The sequence below is a fragment of the Pristiophorus japonicus genome, chromosome 14 (assembly GCF_044704955.1).
Source record: "Pristiophorus japonicus isolate sPriJap1 chromosome 14, sPriJap1.hap1, whole genome shotgun sequence".
Classification (NCBI taxonomy): Eukaryota; Metazoa; Chordata; class Chondrichthyes; family Pristiophoridae; genus Pristiophorus; species Pristiophorus japonicus.
Window position 1 is genome coordinate 110020028 of NC_091990.1, and position 18898 is coordinate 110038925.

At 46.0% G+C, this 18898-nt stretch overlaps 1 protein-coding gene across 3 annotated transcripts in view; it reads right to left on the bottom strand.

Annotated features, from left to right (window-relative positions):
- LOC139280041 (endoplasmic reticulum-Golgi intermediate compartment protein 2-like) overlaps positions 1-18898 on the bottom strand; it is a 103928-nt gene that overhangs the window by 72958 nt on the left and 12072 nt on the right. The window lies entirely within an intron of this gene.

Consider the following 18898-nt stretch of genomic DNA (forward strand, 5'->3'; position numbering starts at 1 on the left):
TATGTTCCCTGCAAGCTTCCTCTCATATTCTATTTTCCCCCTCCCAATTAAGCCATTCGGCCCTTCGAGCCTGCACCACCATTCAATATGATCATGGCTAATCATGTATTTCAATATCCCATTCCTGCTTTCTCTCCATACCCCTTGATCCCTTTAGCTGTGAGGGCCACATCTAACTCCCTTTTGAATGTCTGCCATTGCCTATCCACCGTCAACCCTTTAAGTATCATTTGCCAATCTATTCTAGCCAATTCACGTCACATACAGTCGAAGTTACCTTTCTTTAAGTTCAGGACTCTCGTCTCTGTATTAATTGTGTCCCTCTCTGTTTTAATGAAGAATTCTACCATATTATGGTCACTCTTCCCCAAGGGGCCTCGCACAACAAGATTGCTAATTAATCCTCTCTCATTACACAACACCCAGTCTAGGATGGCCAGCTCTCGAGTTGGTTCCTCGACATATTGGTCTAGAAAACCATCCCTTATACACTCCAGGAAATCCTCATCCACCGTATTGCTACCAGTTTGGTTAGCCCAATCTATATATAGATTAAAGTCACCCATGATAACTGCTGTACCTTTATTGCACGCATCACTAATTTCCTGTTTGATGCCATCCCCAACCTCACTATGACTGTTTGGTGGTCTGTACACAACTCCCGCTAGCCCTTTGGTGTTCCGCAGCTCTACCCATACAGATTCCATCTCATCCAAGCTAATGTCCTTCCTTAATATTGCGTGTACAAGAACACCCAGGTCCCTCTGAACACCAACATTTCCCAATCTCTGACCATTTAAAAAATACTCTGCTTTTCTATTTTTCCTACCAAAGTGGATAACTTCACATTTCTCCACATTATATAGGGCTCAATTTTCTCCAGTTAGCTGCACTGCTTTTTTTGGCCTAATTAAAAATATCCAACTTTCCCCAAAGTTTCTGCACCAGCATAACTCAGCTAGTTATGATTTTTTTAGGTTAGTTTTTTTTGCGTCATAGGGGGGCGTAACCTGATGTCTGCGCTAGTTTTACAGATTTATGCAAGTTTGGCCAACTTATATTTCTCCTAGGACGGCGTATGTGACCACTCCCAAAAAACCTTCTGGGCACTTAAGAAAAAGCAGCGCACATAAAAAAATCGGCACAGAAAGACCCCATTGTTTTTATGCAAAGTTTTGGAGGGAGTCAAGAAGACATTAAATATGCATCGTGAAGCTTAATTTTTGCACACTTAAAATGGAGAAAATGGAAGTCTAACGCAATTCTTTAGCTTTGGATTTTTTTCAAAGTGCCACGCAGCCACCGAAAGTCTCCTCACAGGGCTTGAGGATCGGAGCGTCAGCCGGCAGAATCGTTCACTTGCCCGGACACAGGGGCTCGAGGCTCAGCTTCAAAAGAAGCCCAGGGGCAGGGGGGAATGGGAGGGAGTGTTTGCCGAGCCACTGTGTCTGGGTGAGGGAGCGATTCTGCTGGCCAACCCTCGAGCCCGGTGAGGCGACGCTCGGTCGGTGGTGGGCTGGTACTTTGAAAAAAATCTAAAATTAATGAATTGCATTAGACTTCGTTGCCCCAAATGTCCTCATTGAATGCTTAGCTTCCTGTTCTAAGCAAGCCTATTGCGCATGCACAGACCAGGGTGTGGTCGATACTAGGGCGTCGACCTTGGGGAGAGAGAGAGAGGTGATAGAGAATTCAAGCTCTGCAGCCTGGCTGCAGTTTTGAGAAAACACAGACCACATTGCATTAAGTCATCAATCAACTTGACATTTTAGGACCTTGGGTAGCGAGCCAATTAAAGGTTAACAGACTATCAATTGAGCCAATAAGGTCAAAGAAGGCAAGTTCTTTTCTGTAAATTGAACAAGGTATAAGTACAGCCATTTTGGCCATGTGGTCTCAGAAGGACAAAGGCCTGGCTTAAAGCCAGAAGCTTGTTGCTGCTGCCAGAATAAAGTTACATTAAAACTACAACCGGAGTTCGTATTTCATTGGGAATTAAGAGATCTAATAATTTTGGCATCACGAACACGATCGCTAAGGGAAGAAACTGAATTTTGGACATGGGACCTACATACTGAGGTAAGGACTCTTCTTTATAAAAGTCCTCGGTCAAAAGTCTAAATTCGCCTCCCCTTCTACGCGATTCCAAAAGCCTCCGGTTTGCGAACCCTCCGGTTGGTTGTCGGCTCGAGGTCCCATAGACGTCTAACTTCGGTGGTGTGTTAGTTAATTAATCACCGACCCACTGATCAGCTGGAAAGCCGACGACTCGAGACCCCAGTAAAGAAATCAGTATTATGGCAGCAGGAGATAAGAGCAAATAATTGCCTACAACTGTTAAAGGCGGACGGGCACTACCTGAGGTTTCGATAGATGAAATCCTCGAACAGTTGAAAGAATACATAGAGCAACAATTCAACTTATCTAAAACCTGTATTAAGATCGAACAAAAGTACGGAACCTCCAAAGGAAATGGTCCTTGGATGAGATTAAAAGGGTCTGGGGAAAAACGACCCGTATGAAAAATAAAGAGCGAACTAGATGGTCCCTAGCCGTTATGGGACAGATCCGACAGCGGAATGAAATTATAATGTGTTCCCAACATGATCGAGAACTGACCAGTACAAAGGACCAATTGCAAACTGTTTGTGCACAGCTGCGACAGAAAAGACTTGAACGTGAAAAGTCGGAAGCTAAAGATCTTAAAGGTGAAATTAAAGAATGGAAAAAATCATTAGGTCAATAGACAGTAATAGGGAAAGGAAAATGTATCAGTCAATTCCCAGGGTACCCATGTTTGGATAAATTAAAAGCGCAAACCCGAAGACACGACCGAGGAATAGATATGGATTCTGAATCCTCCGACGATACAGGGTTGGAGGATGAAGAATTAGGGGTGTGCTTGCCCCATTTAAAAAAAGACGAGTTGTAGTCAAATCAGAAGAGACTGCGGATAAGGGCGGAACCAAAAAAATGAGGAAAAGGGTGTATGCAGAATACTTAGTTCATGATCCGGCAGACCCAGAGAAAATTGATAAATGGTCCAAGGAATTGCCCAATCCAAAGAAAGGGGGAGTGAAAACGTGGGACCAATTGGACCGCTTAAGAAATATATACCAACTTCATCCCTGGGACGGAGTGCAAATTTTGACCATAATGGTGCCAAAAACACAAGGAAGAAAATTGCACGACAAGGTAGATGAAGCTTTGGGGCAGGATGAGCAAGAATTAGACGCAGGGTGGGAGGCGATTAAACACTGGCTGCAAGCCTTCAGTCCAGCTAAGACAGACTGGGGAAAAATTGCAGCCTGCCAACAGAAAGGAACAGAGGAGGTCCTGGAGTATGGAGAGCGGTTTAGATGCACATGGCTAGAACATTCGGGTATGAATAATACGGATGAGGAAATGGAGGAACAAGTGTTTGGACCCCTCAAAGCAGCTTTCGTGGCAGGTCTAAAGCCAGAACTGTCCAAAATGCTTAAGGTAGTGTTACCTGACTGGGAAGGTAGAGGAACTATCTTTGCAGCATTGGTGGATCGATGTAACCAATTAGATCGGGATATGGGAGCTAAAGTCCGAGCTCTGCAGGCTGTGGGATGGAAATCCGAGGATTCCGATAAACAGTTATTAGGAATATTACCCGGAAAATGTCATTATTGTGGGAAAGAAGGTCACTGGGCCAAGACGTGCAGGGCAAAACAGCAAGGTCGTGGCTGGGGAAGAGGACGCAGCCAGGGATACAATTCAGCCAATAAACCAGGATGGTCACAAGATACCGACCTCATAGAAGCATTTAAGCGACTGACAATACAACAACAGAAGGAGTTACTTGGGATAGCAAAAAACGATTAGAGCCCACCCTGGCCCCCCTCCTCGCACTAATACAACAGAGGGGAGATGGGCTATATATAACTGTGAGGGTGGGCGATAAGGATGTGGACTGTCTTTTAGACACAGGGGCGGAATTAACATGCTTACCCCTACAATATGAAGACTTTTTGCCGTTGGATGGTAGGGCACGTACAGCCTATGGAGTTGGGGGCCATAAAATGGAAATTAAAAGGACAACACCGATACTTATAGGGCTGGGTCCACATGAACTAACTACGCCGGTCTGGATAGGCCCAGTAGATCAACCCCTTTTGGGAATGGACGTTCTAGTCCAAATAGATTCATCGTTGCATTTCGAGAATGGTCGGGTGACATGGTCAATTAGAACTTTGAAGAAAGAAGAATTGAAGGAACACCCGATATGGGCTAAAGATAAGAATGATTGTGGCCTACTCCAGATGGAGCCTGCGTCATTTACCGGGACCAAGCCTCCATGCACTAAACAGTATCCCATCAGTCCAACTGCCATCGCGGGAATCTTACCAGTTATTCAGCAATTGGAGAAACAAGGGGTGCTTATTAAAACGCATAGCTCCTCCAATAGCCCCGTGTGGCCGGTACAGAAATCTAATGAGACTTGCCGTTTGACTGTCGATTATAAGAAAGATAACCAGTGTATTGATCAAAAAGCTCCTTTGGTCGCAGATCCCTCCACCATTTTTAATGCCCTCAAACCGGAACATAAATATTTCTCAGTTATAGATATGGCCAACGGATTTTGGTCGGTGCCTCTGGCACCGGAGGTTCGACAGTGGTTTGCTTTCACGGTCCAAGGACAACAGTATACCTGGACCCGGTTACCGCAGGGTTTCCACAACAGCCCTACGGTATTCCGCATGGCTTTACAAAGCCATTTGCGAGAATTACCTCCCCTGTCATCCACAGTCATCCAATATGTAGACGATATCCTGCTAGCTTCAAACACGGAAGAACAGCATGAACAAGATTTACGAGCTTTGCTGGACCAGCTTTGGCTGAAAGGACATAAAGCCAGCATCGACAAATCACAAATATCCCAAGAAGAGGTTGTATACCTGGGACAAAAGATTTCACGAGGAAAGAGAGAACTTACCCAGGATAGAACTGCAGCCATTCGGGCTGCTAAAAAACCCACCACTATTCAGGAACTAAGGTCTTTTTTGGGATTGTGTAACTTTAACAGAAATTGGATTGACTCCTTCACACAGCTTGCTCAGCCATTGAATGATATCTTATAGGGGAAACGTGCCTCTAAAGAAGCCATCACCCTCACTAAGGAACAGCAAGAGGCCTTCCTGAGTTTGAAAAAGGCTTTGTGTTCGGCACCGGCTCTGGGAATCCCCGACAGTGGTAAGCCATTTACCCTGTTTGTCCATGAGAAAGAAGGATATATGACAGCAATACTGACACAAGAACATGGGGATCGGCAAAGACCTATTGGCTATTATTCGGCAAAACTGGATGTGGTAGCCCTCGGATGGGGAAGTTGCCTGAGGGCCATGGAAGCTACATGTCGAGTGGTAATGATCACTGCGGGTCTAGTCCTTGACCAAAAGCTGATTGTCAAGTGTCCCCACACCGTACACGCTTTGCTGTCTATGAATAGAATGTCTAGGGTGACGGCAGCTAGATGGACCCGCTGGACAGCAGTTTTGGAAGCTCCTAATCTCCATATCGTCCGGGCCAGCCCGGTTAATCCCGCCGCAACTATGCTCCCGATGTCAGAATCGAGGGAGCAAGAGGGGGGAGAATGTGACGAGCATGACTGCGTGGAGATTTTAAAAGAAACAGAAGAAGCAGTCTTAGCAGCAGAGGAGCCTCTGCACAACCCAGACCTCATCCTGTTTACAGATGGTTCCTCCTTTGTTGACAATGGTACCAGAAAAGCAGGATGGGCAGTTACAACCTTATATGAGGTAGTGGCAAAAGGATGTTTACCCTCAGGAACGTCAGCACAACAGGCCGAGTTACGGGCCCTGTCAGAAGCATGTCAAATAGCAAAAGGATAGACAGCTAATGTCTACACAGATTCGCGTTATGCTTTTGGAGTCGCTCACGACTTTGGTCTGTTATGGCGGAAAAGAGGATTCCTCACTGCTGCTGGTACACCTATCCGAAATGGAAAAGAAGTCCGAGACTTACTATAGGCCATACAATTACCTCAGGAAGTGTCCATCCTGAAGTGTAAGGCCCATACCAAGGAAAATACCACGGAAGCACAGGGAAATGCCCTAGCCGGCCAGGCAGCTAAAGATGCCGCCTCACAGGGCGTTCCTCCAGAAGAACCAACACAGATGTGCAGATTGAAAGCACTCAGGACTCTGACATGAGACCTTCAAACAATGCAAGGCGAGTGCTCCCAAGAGGAAAAATGGACATGGATTGAGGCAGGAATTAAGCTATGTGAAGATGGTGTCTGGAGACAAAGAGTTACTGACAAGCCAGTCGCGCCACAAGCGCTTATGCCTTTTTTAGCCCAACAGATCCACTCGTGGGGACGCTTGGCCTCACAACAGATGACAGCACGGTTCCAGAAAAGCTGGTGGGGTCGGGGATGTAAAAAACTTGCCCAGCTGGTAGTAGACCGCTGTGTGGTCTGCCAGAAAAATAATTCTGGACCCATCACGGTAATGCCCCAACTGAGGCCCCCTGCCCCTGTCGGACCATTCCAGCATCTGCAGGTTGATTATATATCTCTTCCTTCATGCCAAGAATTAACTAACATTCTTGTCATGGTTGACAGATTCTCTAGATGGGTAGATCTGTCCCAACTAAAAGAGCCACAGCCAATCACACTGCAAAGGTCTTGTGTAAGGATTACATTCCCCGATGGGGAGTCCCGAGTAGCATTGTCTGAGATCAGGGAACACACTTCACAGGTGCTGTCTGCCAAGAAGTCTGTAGGTTACTGAACATTACATGGGATTTACACTGTCCTTATCATCCACAATCATCAGGACAAGTAGAGCGAATGAATCGAACTCTGAAACAACAGCTTGCCAAATATCACCAAGAAGAAACACCATGGCCCCAGGCACTACCAATAGTGCTATGTAGCATTAGGGCAACCCTGAACAGAACTACAGGTCTAAGCCTATTTGAAATTATAACAGGAAGACCCATATCGCTGCCAGGAACTATTGATTTAAGGAAAGCTGATGTTCACTTAATGAGTGACACTTTGTTATCATACTGTCAGAACCTAACCAATGCTATTAGTTCGATTTCCCGACAGATATCGGCAGCTTGGGGTAATCCACCCGAAGGAGGACACGACATCATCCTGGGAATCTGGGTGTATGTGAAAAAGTTGCATAAAGAACCTTTGGGTGCCAAGTGGGAGGGACCTTATCAAGTGTTATTGACCACCCAGGCAGCTGTTAAAGTCCAAGGAAAGAAAGCCTGGATCCATGCTTCACACGTTAAACGAGCACCCGTAACTGAAGCTGAAATCTAATAAGGACAATTACTTTTTGCCAAAATGTATAAATTTACTGTATTACTGATTGTAGGTATTCTAGGCATAGGCCTACTTCTTACTAGCCGACCCTCTGCACCAAAGGGAAATAGTAGAGTAGCAAGGGAATTACATGTAAATACCTTTTTTCTATGTCACACATTTATGCCAAACAAGTTCCCTTGAATATCTCGGAAATGGCTGAGTGGATAATTAATCAAAACAAAACAGGCAATGCGTTTCAGGATACGGAAAACTGGGCACGTAAATGGAAGTCAGCAGGTTACAATCTGACTACCTTTGAACCATGCTACAATAATTCCAAACGGCCCCCATTTTTTGTTATCACTAATACAACGGGAATAGGAAGACCGGGGGAATCAGTCTGTCTGATTAGAAACATCAAAGGAGGCCAAAATATGGGGTATAGTAACTGCTCCCGGAATTATAATATAATCAAGCCACGGAACCATCCAAACTGGGCTGATATGGGAGTTTTTAACATAACGGGGATTCTGAATAAAACAGATGGAAAAGCCTGGACAGGCCCCGGAGTGTTGCTGACAAAGAAACAGCTAACCTTCATTGCCTATAATGGCACCTATTGGGTGTGTGGCCACTAGGCCTATGCTTGGCTGCCCCAGAATTGGATGGGATCCTGCTATTTAGCCTACATTGTGCCTTATATGTATCATATAAAGTCACTGTCGGAACATTTACACCGTCCTAAGAGAGCTATCACAGAAACAGAGAGGTTCTTTGCCATTCTGATCCCCAGGTATGGGACCGCCAGACTGGCAAGGGAATCCATTAACATGGCATCCGTTGTGGAACGGGTAGCCAATGATACCTCAGAGGCCTTAGTTAAAATCAATGCAGAAATGGTAGCAATCTGCACAGTAGCCCTACAGAATAGACTGGCCCTTGACTACATCCTGGCTGAAAAGGGAGGTACTTGCGCCCTACTCGGAACTGAGTGTTGCACATATATCCCAGATAGCTCCGAAGAAATTACCCACTTAGCGGAGCATATCCAAAAGGAGGTAGAAAAACTTAAGCAACCCCCATCATTCACTTTGTGGAGCAGAGCCACTGAATGGCTAGGTTCAATAGGAACTTTATTGGTGGAAGGTTTAATTCTAGTTATTGTAATTATTTTACTTTTATATTGTTTGTTTATGTTGATTAAATATTGTTGCAACCAGACGGCTGTAGCTGCTGTCCCACATGTGAGACACCTTGCAGGTCCCAGCAGACCGTCTGTACGTGGCACAGGGGTATGTTATGCTTAAGGGAAAGTTGTTTACTCGTTGAATTAAGATATTGATTTGGATTAAATTGGAATAAGGTTAATTAACCTACTAAAACCAGACTTCCATTGTGGCCACGATGGAACTCGGGTTGGTGTAAATTTGTGTGGAAGCTACTAGTCCGGACATGTGGCGAAACACATCAACAAATTTTAGAAGGAAACTCTATTAACATGTATGAAATTATTTTGTAGAATGTTTAACCAGTGATAGCTGATGTTTTATGATTCAGTTTGTGAAAGAATCAAAGGGGGGATTGATAGAGAATTCAAGCTCTGCAGCCTGGCTGCAGTTTTGAGAAAACACAGACCACATTGCATTAAGTCATCAATCAACTTGACATTTTAGGACCTTGGGTAGCGAACCAATTAAAGGTTAACAGACTATCAATTGAGCCAATAAGGTCAAAGAAGGCAAATTCTTTTCTGTAAATTGAACCAGGTATAAGTACAGCCATTTTGGCCATGTGATCTCAGAAGGACAAAGGCCTGGCTTAAAGCCAGAAGCTTGTTGCTGCTGCCAGAATAAAGTTACATTAAAACTACAACCGGAGTTCGTATTCCATTGGGAATTAAGAGATCTAACAGAGGAAAGAAGCTTTAACTTTGTCCTGCTGTTTTGAGCTTCTTGCAAAGGTACAATTTAATTATGGGGGCAATATTGACAATGCCATACCTCGTGCAAGCCTTCTGCACGATGGTGCTGTGGAAGAGATGATTGATTCAACATCATCGCATGAGGATCCTTCGAGCATGTAGGATGATGGGCAGGAAGCCTTACCCACTTCGGGTATATTGAGACAGGCATTCATACCTGCACCTGAGTGATGCAGACTATGTGAAAAGGCTGCATTACTGCAATTAAGTTGTAACCTAGATCTGTGAGTTAGTAAAAGCAGACCTGCAACCTAGAAGTGTCAGGAGGACTGCTTTATCAGTTGAAGTGAAGGTTACAGCTGCACTTTCATTCTATGCATCTGGATCATTCCAGGCCACAACTGGGGATGTGTGTGCCATTTCTCAACATGCAACACGTATCTGCATTCGGCAGGTGACTGCTGCAATATATGCCCGAAGGAATGACTACATAAAGGTCCCCATGACCATCCAGGCAATGTGTGAAAGGGCTGTGGGCTTCTCCAGGATTGTTGACTTCCCAAAGGTACAGGGCTGCATTGATTGTACCCACATTGCCTTATGAGCACCTTTGGAGGATTCCAAGATGTACAAGAACAGAAAAGGCTTCCACTCTGTTAATGTGCAGCTCGTATGTGACGACATGCATCGCATCATGTCAGTTGATGCAAGATACCCTGGGAGCACCCATGATGCGTTCATCCTATGTAAGAGCGTTATATCTGCCATGTTTCCGCAGCAGTCAGAAGGGCAGAACTGGCTTCTGGGAGACAAAGGGTACGGCCTCGCCACCTAGCTTGTGACACCCCTACGCGTAACCCGGACAGAATCTGACCGCGAATACAAAATGTCGCACATTGCAACTTGCAGCCTCAATGAAAGGACCATTGGCATTTTGAAGCAGCGTTTCCGATGCCTGGACCATTCCGGAGGCTACTTGCAATATTCCCCTGAGATTATCGATCAGTTCACTGTTGTCTGCTGCATGCTGCATGCTGCATAACTTAGCTATCATGAGGCAGCAGCAGCTGGAGGTAGAGGACCCACCTGAGGTGAGATTGGCTGATGTTGAGGAGGAAGATGACGAGGAGGAGGATGAGGAAGCCATGCAACTACCTGAACCCGGAGCACGACGGCCATTGTGACCCTTTAACGATTGCTCGAGCCTTGCTCCAGCAGCTCATCCATGAACGCTTTGCTGCTTGAAAGCTCAGCGGCAACTATTCCAAATGGACCATGCTTACTGTTTGGACCTATTGCCTAATGTTTCGTTGTGTTAATGGAGCAAATAATGGAAATTATTATTCTTTCGTTCAAAAAGTTATGTTAATAATGGAACAAATAATGGAAATGATTCAGGTTTAATTTAAAATATATTTTATTCAAAAGTTTAACACCTGTTTGTACTTAACTTAACTTTAATAAAAATATTCTTGTATCAAACTTTAAAGTTTTCAGTTAAGATCACTTACAAACTTTAAGATCAGTTAAAAACTTTAAGATCACATACAAACTTTTAAACTTGCAAATTTACATTACTTACAAAAAACTTTTAATTTGAGAACAGTTACAACAGTAACACCAATTATAACAACAGCAGCAGCAAAGAAAGGCTGCACTCATGTCTCCTCCACCTTATTCTAAGTCCACCTGCTGCGCTTGGTCTTGTTGACTCCACCCCTGCCCGCAGGCGGTGGCGCAGCGTTTCTCGGGTTGGTACCAAGCTTATTCTTTGAAAATCTCGAGTAATGAGCACTTCTTGATGGGGGGGGGAACAGGCGGTAATGTGGAAGGCCCGGCTTGGGCCTCTTCAGAGGCTGGTCTGGGGATTGGAGTGGGAGTTGCGGTTGATTCTGTCAATGGGCGCGGGGTCTGGGCATGGTCCCTTATTGCAGCAGCTAACTCTGACATTCCCTCCCTCATGTGCTCTGATAGTGTCTCAACTACCAGCGACATTCCCTTCCTCATGTTCACCAATAGTCTCTCAACTACTTGCAACATTCCCTCCCTCACGTGCACTGACATTGTATCAGTTGCCTGCGACATTCTGTCCCTTATGTTCCCGGACAGTGTTCCCATTTCTCATGAGAGTGTTGTTACTTCTCCTGACAGTCCCAATACCTCATCACCCACCCCACTGATGGTGTCCAGGAGTGATCGTGTAAAGTCAATGCTCTCCGCACTCATTTCTATCATCTGAACCACATCTGTTAGATCCTGTACCTCAGGAGAGCGCTGTCGAGCTCTCCTTCCCCTCCTCACTCTGGGTGTGGCTCGCTGCATCCCATTGGGACCCGCAGCCTGGGCCAGTGGGGCCCTGAGTGAATCTCGCTGCACCCCACTGGGACCTGCAGCATCGGATGGTGCGGCCCTGGGTGTGCTTCGCTGCACCCCACTGTAATCCCCAACCTCGGACTGTGAGAAATCATGGAATGTCCCAACACTCGTACCACTCAGGAAAGGGCCTGGCACCTCAATGGGCGGCATCTGCATCTCCTCCAGAGTGAGTACAACACTGTGGGCTTCATCCATCCCCTCCTCCTGCCCTTCCCCCTCACCCCCATGCTCTTGGTCTAGAAGGTGGGATTAAAAGATGTTCTCCTCTTCAGGCTCGTTTGCGTCTGAATCTTCTTCTGCATCGGCTTCAGCCTCGTCAGGATTGGCCTCAAGTTCTGCAAAATATAACAGAACAGACAAATGGTTAGCAGCAGAGGAGAGTGGCATGAGTAGGCTCACAAAGCGCAGGCAGCAGGCTCATTTGAAGGACCATGATGAATGATAGCACATTGCATCAACCGAAGTATGGCTAGTGTTATATATGTAAACTTGTATTTACTCTGTGCAACCACCAGAGGGCTCATCCCCTGGAGTCCCAAAGGATCCCATAATCTCTTGGGAGCACAGGTATTTAAGGAGGCCTCATAGGTTGAAGAGGCATTCTGGGGAACTGCAATAAAAGACTAAGGTCACACTTTACTTTGAGCTCACAGTGATCAGTCAGACTCTTTCTCTTCTCTGGCAACGAGATACAGATAGCGAACCCAAAGCTGCAGAGAACAGTGGGCATCCTGGAGAAATTCTCGGACGGAGATGATTAGGAAACTTTTGTATAGCGACTCGACCAATACTTCGTGGCCAACGAGCTAGATGGGGAAGAGAGCACTGCCAAACGAAGGGCGATCCTCCTCACCATCTGTGGGGCACCAACGTATGGCCTCATGAAGAATCTGCTCACTCCAGCGAAACCCACGAGAAATCATACAAGGATTTGTGCACACTGGTCCGAGAGCATTTGAACCATAAGGAAAGTGTTCTGATGGCGAGGTACCGGTTCTACACATACAAAAGGTCTGAAGGCCAGGAAGTGGTGAGTTATGTCACCGAGCTAAGACGCCTTGCAGGACATTGCGAATTTGAAGGACACTTGGAGCACATGCTCACAGACTTTTTCGTACTTGGCATTGGCCACGAAACCATACTTTGCAAACTTTTGACTCTAGAAACCCCAACCTTGAGTAAGGCCATAGCGATAGCCCAGGCATTCATTGCCACCAGTGACAATACGAAGCAAATCTCTCAGCACACAAGTGCTGCTACAAGTACTGTGAACAAAGTGATTTTTTTTCGAATCGTAACATACAGGGTAGGTCACACATGCTTGCAGCTACACGTCCGCTGATGTCTCAGAATCCACCATCAAGGGTGATGAATGCAAGGCCATTAACACCTTGTTGGCGCTGCGGGGGAGATCATCGTTTCCATTCATGCATATTTAAAGGATACGTTTGCAAGGGCTGTGGAACAATGGGACACCTCCAACGTATGTGCAGGCGAGCTGAAAATCCTGTTAATCCTGAAAACCACCATGTTGCAGAGGAGGACAGATCCACGGAGGATCACGCCGAACCAGAGCCTCAGACCGAGTAGGCAGAGGTACATGCAGTGCACACATTCACCACGATGATGCTGAATGTTGAACTAAATGGACACCCGGTGTCAATGGAGCTGGACACGGGCGCGAGCCAGTCCATCATGGGCAAAAAGACTTTCGAAAGATTGTGGTGCAACAAGGCCTCAAGGCCAGTCTTAACTCCAATTCGCACTAAACTAAGAACTTACACAAAAGAACTGATTCCCGCAATCGGCAGTGCTACCGTAACGATCTCCTACGATGGAGCGGTGCACAAGCTACCACTCTGGGTGGTACCGGGCGATGGTCCCATGCTGCTCGGCAGGAGCTGGCTGGGAAAGATACACTGGAACTAGGACGACGTCCGAGCGCTATCGCCCGCTGATGACACTTTGTGTGCCCAGGTCTTAAACAAATTTCCTTCGCTATTCGAACCAGGCATCGGGAAATTCCAAGGAGCAAAAGTGCAGATCCACCTAATTCCGGAGTCGCGACTCATCCATCACAAGGCGAGAGCAGTTCCGTACATGATGAGAGAAAGGGTAGCGATCGAGCTAGACCGGCTGCAAAGAGAGGGCATCATTTCACCGATCGAGTTCAACGAGTGGGCCAATCCTATTGTCCCAGTCCTCAAGGGAGATGGCACCATCAGAATCTGTGGCGATTACAAAGTAACTATCAATCGTTTCTCCCTGCAGGACCAATACCCACTACCAAAGGCCGACGACCTCTTTGCAATGCTGGCGGGAGGAAAGATGTTCACAAAGCTGGATCTGACTTCAGGCTACATGACGCAGGAACTGGAAGAATCATTGAAGGCCCTCACCTGCATCAACACGCACAAAGGTCTTTTTATTTATAACAGATGTCCGTTTGGAATTCGATCAGCGGCGGCGATATTCTAGAGAAATATGGAAAGCTTACTGAAATCGGTTCCACACACCGTGGTCTTCCAGGACGACATCTTGGTCACAGGTCAGAACACAGTCGAGCATCTGCAGAACCTGGAGGTGGTTCTTAGTCAACTCAACCACGTGGGGTCCAGTTAAACGCTCGAAGTGCGTTTTCCTGGCACCTGAAGTGGAGTTCTTGGGAAGGAGGATTGCGGCGGATGGCATCAGGCCAACCAATGTGAATACGGAGGCAATCGAAAATGCACTGAGGTCACAGAACGTGACGGAGCTGCTGTCGTTTCTGGGACTCCTGAACTATTTTGGTAACTTCTTACCAGGCCTCAGCACACTGTTAGAACCACTGCATGTCTTACTACGAAAAGGGGACGAATGGGTTTGGAGCAAAATCCAAGAAAATGCCTTGGTAAAAGCGAGAAAATTGTTATGTTCAAACAAATTGCTTGTGTTGTATGATCCATGTAAGCGTTTGGTACTGGCATGTGATGCGTCATCATATGGCGTCGGGTGTGTATTGCAACAAGCTAATGATTTCGGGAAACTGCAACTGGTTGCTTATGCATCCAGGAGTCTGTCTAAGGCTGAGAGCGCCTACAGCATGATTGAGAAAGAAGCATTAGCGTGTGTCTATAGAGTAAAGAAAATGCCTGTTTGGGCTAAAATTCGAATTGGAAACTGACCATAAGCCACTCATATCCCTGTTTTCCGAGAGTAAAGGGATAAATACCAACGCATCGGCTCGCATCCAGAGATGGGCGCTCACGTTGTCCGCATACAACTATGCCATCCGCCACAGACCAGGCACAGAAAACTGTGCCGATGCTCTCAGTAGGCTGCCATTGCCCACCACGGGGGTGGAAATGGCGCAGCCCGCAGATCTAGCCATGGTTATGGAAGCTTTTCAGAGTGAGCAATCACCCGTCACTGCCCGGCAGATCAAAACCTGGACGAGCCAGGACCCCTTATTATCCCTAATCAAAAGCTGTGTGCTTCACGGGAGCTGGTCCAGTGTCCCAGTGGAAATGCAGGAAGAGATAAAGCCATTCCAGTGGCGCAAAGATGAAATGTCTATACAGGCAGACTGCCATCTATGGGGCAATCAAGTAGTGGTCCCCAAGAAGAGCAGAGAAACCTTCATCAATGACCTCCACAGTACCCACCCAGGCATCGTAATGATGAAAGCGATAGCCAGATCCCACGTGTCGTGGCCCGGTATCGATGCAGACTTAGAGTCCTGCGTTCACAGATGTAATACATGCTCGCAGTTAAGCAATGTACCTAGGGAGGCACTGTTAAGTTTATGGTTTTGGTCCTCCAAACCGTGGTCTAGGGTACACATCAACTATGCAGGCCCGTTCTTGAGTAAAATGTTACTTGTAGTTGTAGACGCATACTCCAAGTGCATTGAATGTGAGATAATGTCGGCTAGCACGTCCGTTGCCACTACTGAAAGCCTGCCCGATGTCCTGGTGAGCGACAACAGGCCATGTTTTACCAGTGCTGAGTTCAAAGAATTCATGACCCATAACGGGATCAAACATGTCACATCTGCCCCGTTTAAACCAGTGTCCAATGGTCAGGAAGAGAGAGCAGTGCAAACCATCAAGTAAGGTTTGAAGAGGGTAACTGAAGGCTCACTGCAGACTCGCCTATCCCTACTGCACGAGATCCCACTCGCTCACTGGGATCCCACCTGCTGAACTGCTCATGAAACGAGCACTTAAGACAAGGCTCTCGTTAGTTTACCCTCATCTACATGAACAGGTAGAGAGCAGGCAGCTTCAACAAAGTACATACCATGATAGTGCAAATGTGTCACGCAAGATTGAAATCAATTATCCTGTATTTGTATTGAATTATGGACAAGGTCCCATGTGGCTTCCCGGCACTGTCGTGGCCAAAGAGGGGAGCAGGGTGTTTCGGGTCAAACTTTCAAATGGACTCTCACCGGAAACACTTGGACCAAATCAAACTCAGATTCACGGACTATCCGGAGCAACCCACCTTGGACCCTACCTTTTTTGATCCCCCAACATACACACCAGGGTCAACCGGCACCACGGTTGACCACGAAGCAGAACCCATCATCCACAGCAGCCCAGCAAGACCCAACACACCAGGCAGCCCAGCAAGGCCAGCTGCACAGCAGCCCAGCGAGGGCCCAACAAATGATTCAACAATACCAGCTTTCACACCGAGACGATCAACCAGGGCAAGAAGGGCCCCAGATGGACTCAGATTGTAAATAGTTACACTATTGACTTTGGGGGAGAGTGTTGTTGTATATGTAAACTTGTATTTACTCTGTACAGCCACCAAAAGGCTAATCCCCTGGAATCCCAAGGGATCCCATAATCCCTTGGGAGCACAGGTATTTAAGGAGGCCTAAAATAAAGACTAAGATCACACTTTACTTTGAGCTCACAGTGTTCAGTCTGACTCTTTCTCCATACGTAACAGCTAGCCTGTGCAGTACTTAACATTTAGCGAAGCCAGACTGTGGAATTTGCAGGACTTACCTTTGAGTGTGGGCCCAGCTTGTACAGTGGTGGTTGGTTTTTTCCAGGCAAGACCCATCAAAGCAACGATCTTATCTTTCAAGGGTGTCAGTGTGTGCAGATTTGCCGGGCCTCCTCCTGTTCGAGTTCTTTCCCTTTTGTTGTGTACCACCTTCCTCTGCAAAGATGAAAATACAGCTTTTTAGAGAGCGTGTCTTTCTGCTGATTGGGACATATACAGATGGTCACATTTACAATTGCAATTCCATTGAATAAATGAAAATATTACTTACACTAACTACTTGTCCACGGTCCTGCCACTTTTTTTTACACTGGCCTCCAGACCTCAGTAATATTCTGCAAGTTGGTTCCAGTGTTTCTTCATTTCTTTTGGTGAAACTTTTATATGACCTCTGCTGGTGTCCAGCTCGTGCCATCTGACCTCAATCATAGTAACTAGTGCCTCCATTTCATCCTGTTCTTGGTTCTTGAGACGCGTTGCATATGATATTGCAGCTCCAATTTTTCCACTGAGAATGAAAGTTCTCACACACAACCGGCTCTTTAAAAATGGCCGACTGCAGAATGGGAGGTGTATTGGGCAAGTGTGCCCATAGCAATCACGTCAAAAACGTCCTTTTTTTTTCGCGCATGCGCAGAAGAGGGGTACATCGTTTTTTTCGGTGCAGACATTATGCTCCACCCCCCCCCCCCCCCCCCCCCGAAGCTAAAGGACAGGCTGCGCAGTGCCAATTTCCAAAACTAGAACGGGGAAACTTGCTAGTTATTTTTTTGGAGTAGTTGGTGCCAAAAAAAATAGGCGTAACTCTTGCAATACATCAAAAAATGGCATTGGGGAAAATTGAGCCCTCTATTTGATTTTTTGAGGACACAAAACATCTGCAAAAGGACATACATAGACAGGCTAAGTGAGTGGGCAAAAATTTAGCAGATGGAATATAATATTGGAAAGTGTGAGGTCATGCACTTTGGTAGAAAAAAATCAAAGAGCAAATTATTATTTAAATGGAGAAAAATTGCAAAAGGATATACTTGCTTTGGAGGCAGCGAAGGTTCACTAGGTTGATTCCGGAGATGAGGGGGTTGACTTATGAGGAAAGGTTGAGCAGGTTGGGCCTCTACTCATTGGAATTTAGAAGAATGAGAGGTGATCTTATCGAAACGTATAACATTATGAGGGGGCTTGACAAGGTGGATGCAGAGAGGATGTTTCTACTGATAGGGGAAACTAGCACTAGGGGGCATAATCTTTGAATAAGGGGCTGCCCATTTAAAACTGAGATGAGGAGAAATTTCTTCTCTCAGAGGGGTGTAAATCTATGGAATTCACTGCCTCAGAGAGCTGTGGAAGCCGGGACATTGATTAAATTTAAGGCAGAGATAGACAGTTTCTTAATCGATAAGGGATTAAGGGGTTATGGGGAGCGGGCAGCGAAGTTGACCTGAGTCCATGATTGGATCAGGCATGATCGTAATAAATGGCAGAGCAGACTAGAGGGCCCGTATGGCCTATTCCTGCTTCTTTTTCTTATATTTTTATGTTCATTCACCATGTTCTTGCCCACTCACTTAGCCTGTCGATATCCCCTTAAAAACTCTTGGATCATCCTTACAACTTACATTTCCACCTAGATCAGCAAACATGGATATATTACATTTGATCCCCTCATCCAAATCATCCAATATAGATTGTGAATAGCTGAGGCCCAAGCACCGATCCTTGTGGCACCCACTAGTTACAGCCTGCCAACCCGAAAATGATCCGTTTATTCTGACTCTGTTTTCTTTTCGTTAATCAATCCTCAATCCATGCTAGTATATTACTCCCAATCCCATGAGTCCTAATTTTGTTCAATAACGTCTTGCGTGACACCTTATCGAGTGCCTTCTGAAAATCCAAATACACCATATCCACTGGTTCCTCCTTATTTATTCTGCTAGATACAACTTTTAAAAATTCTCTCAGATTTGTCAAACTCGATTTCCCTTTCATAAATCCGTGTTGATTCTGCCCAACCCTAATATTCTTTTCCACGTGCCCTGTTACTACATCCTTATTAATAGATATCAGCATTTTCCCTACTACTGATATAAGGCTAACTGGTCTGTAGTTCCCCATTTTCTCTCTCCCTCCTTTCTTAAATAGTGTGGTTACATTTATTACCTTAAAATCTGCGGGAACCGTTCACGAATCGATGGAATTTTCACTCACTCATGAACCAATCACACACAGGATCATTCACTAACCAATCACAGACACCATCACTCACTAACTAACCACACATC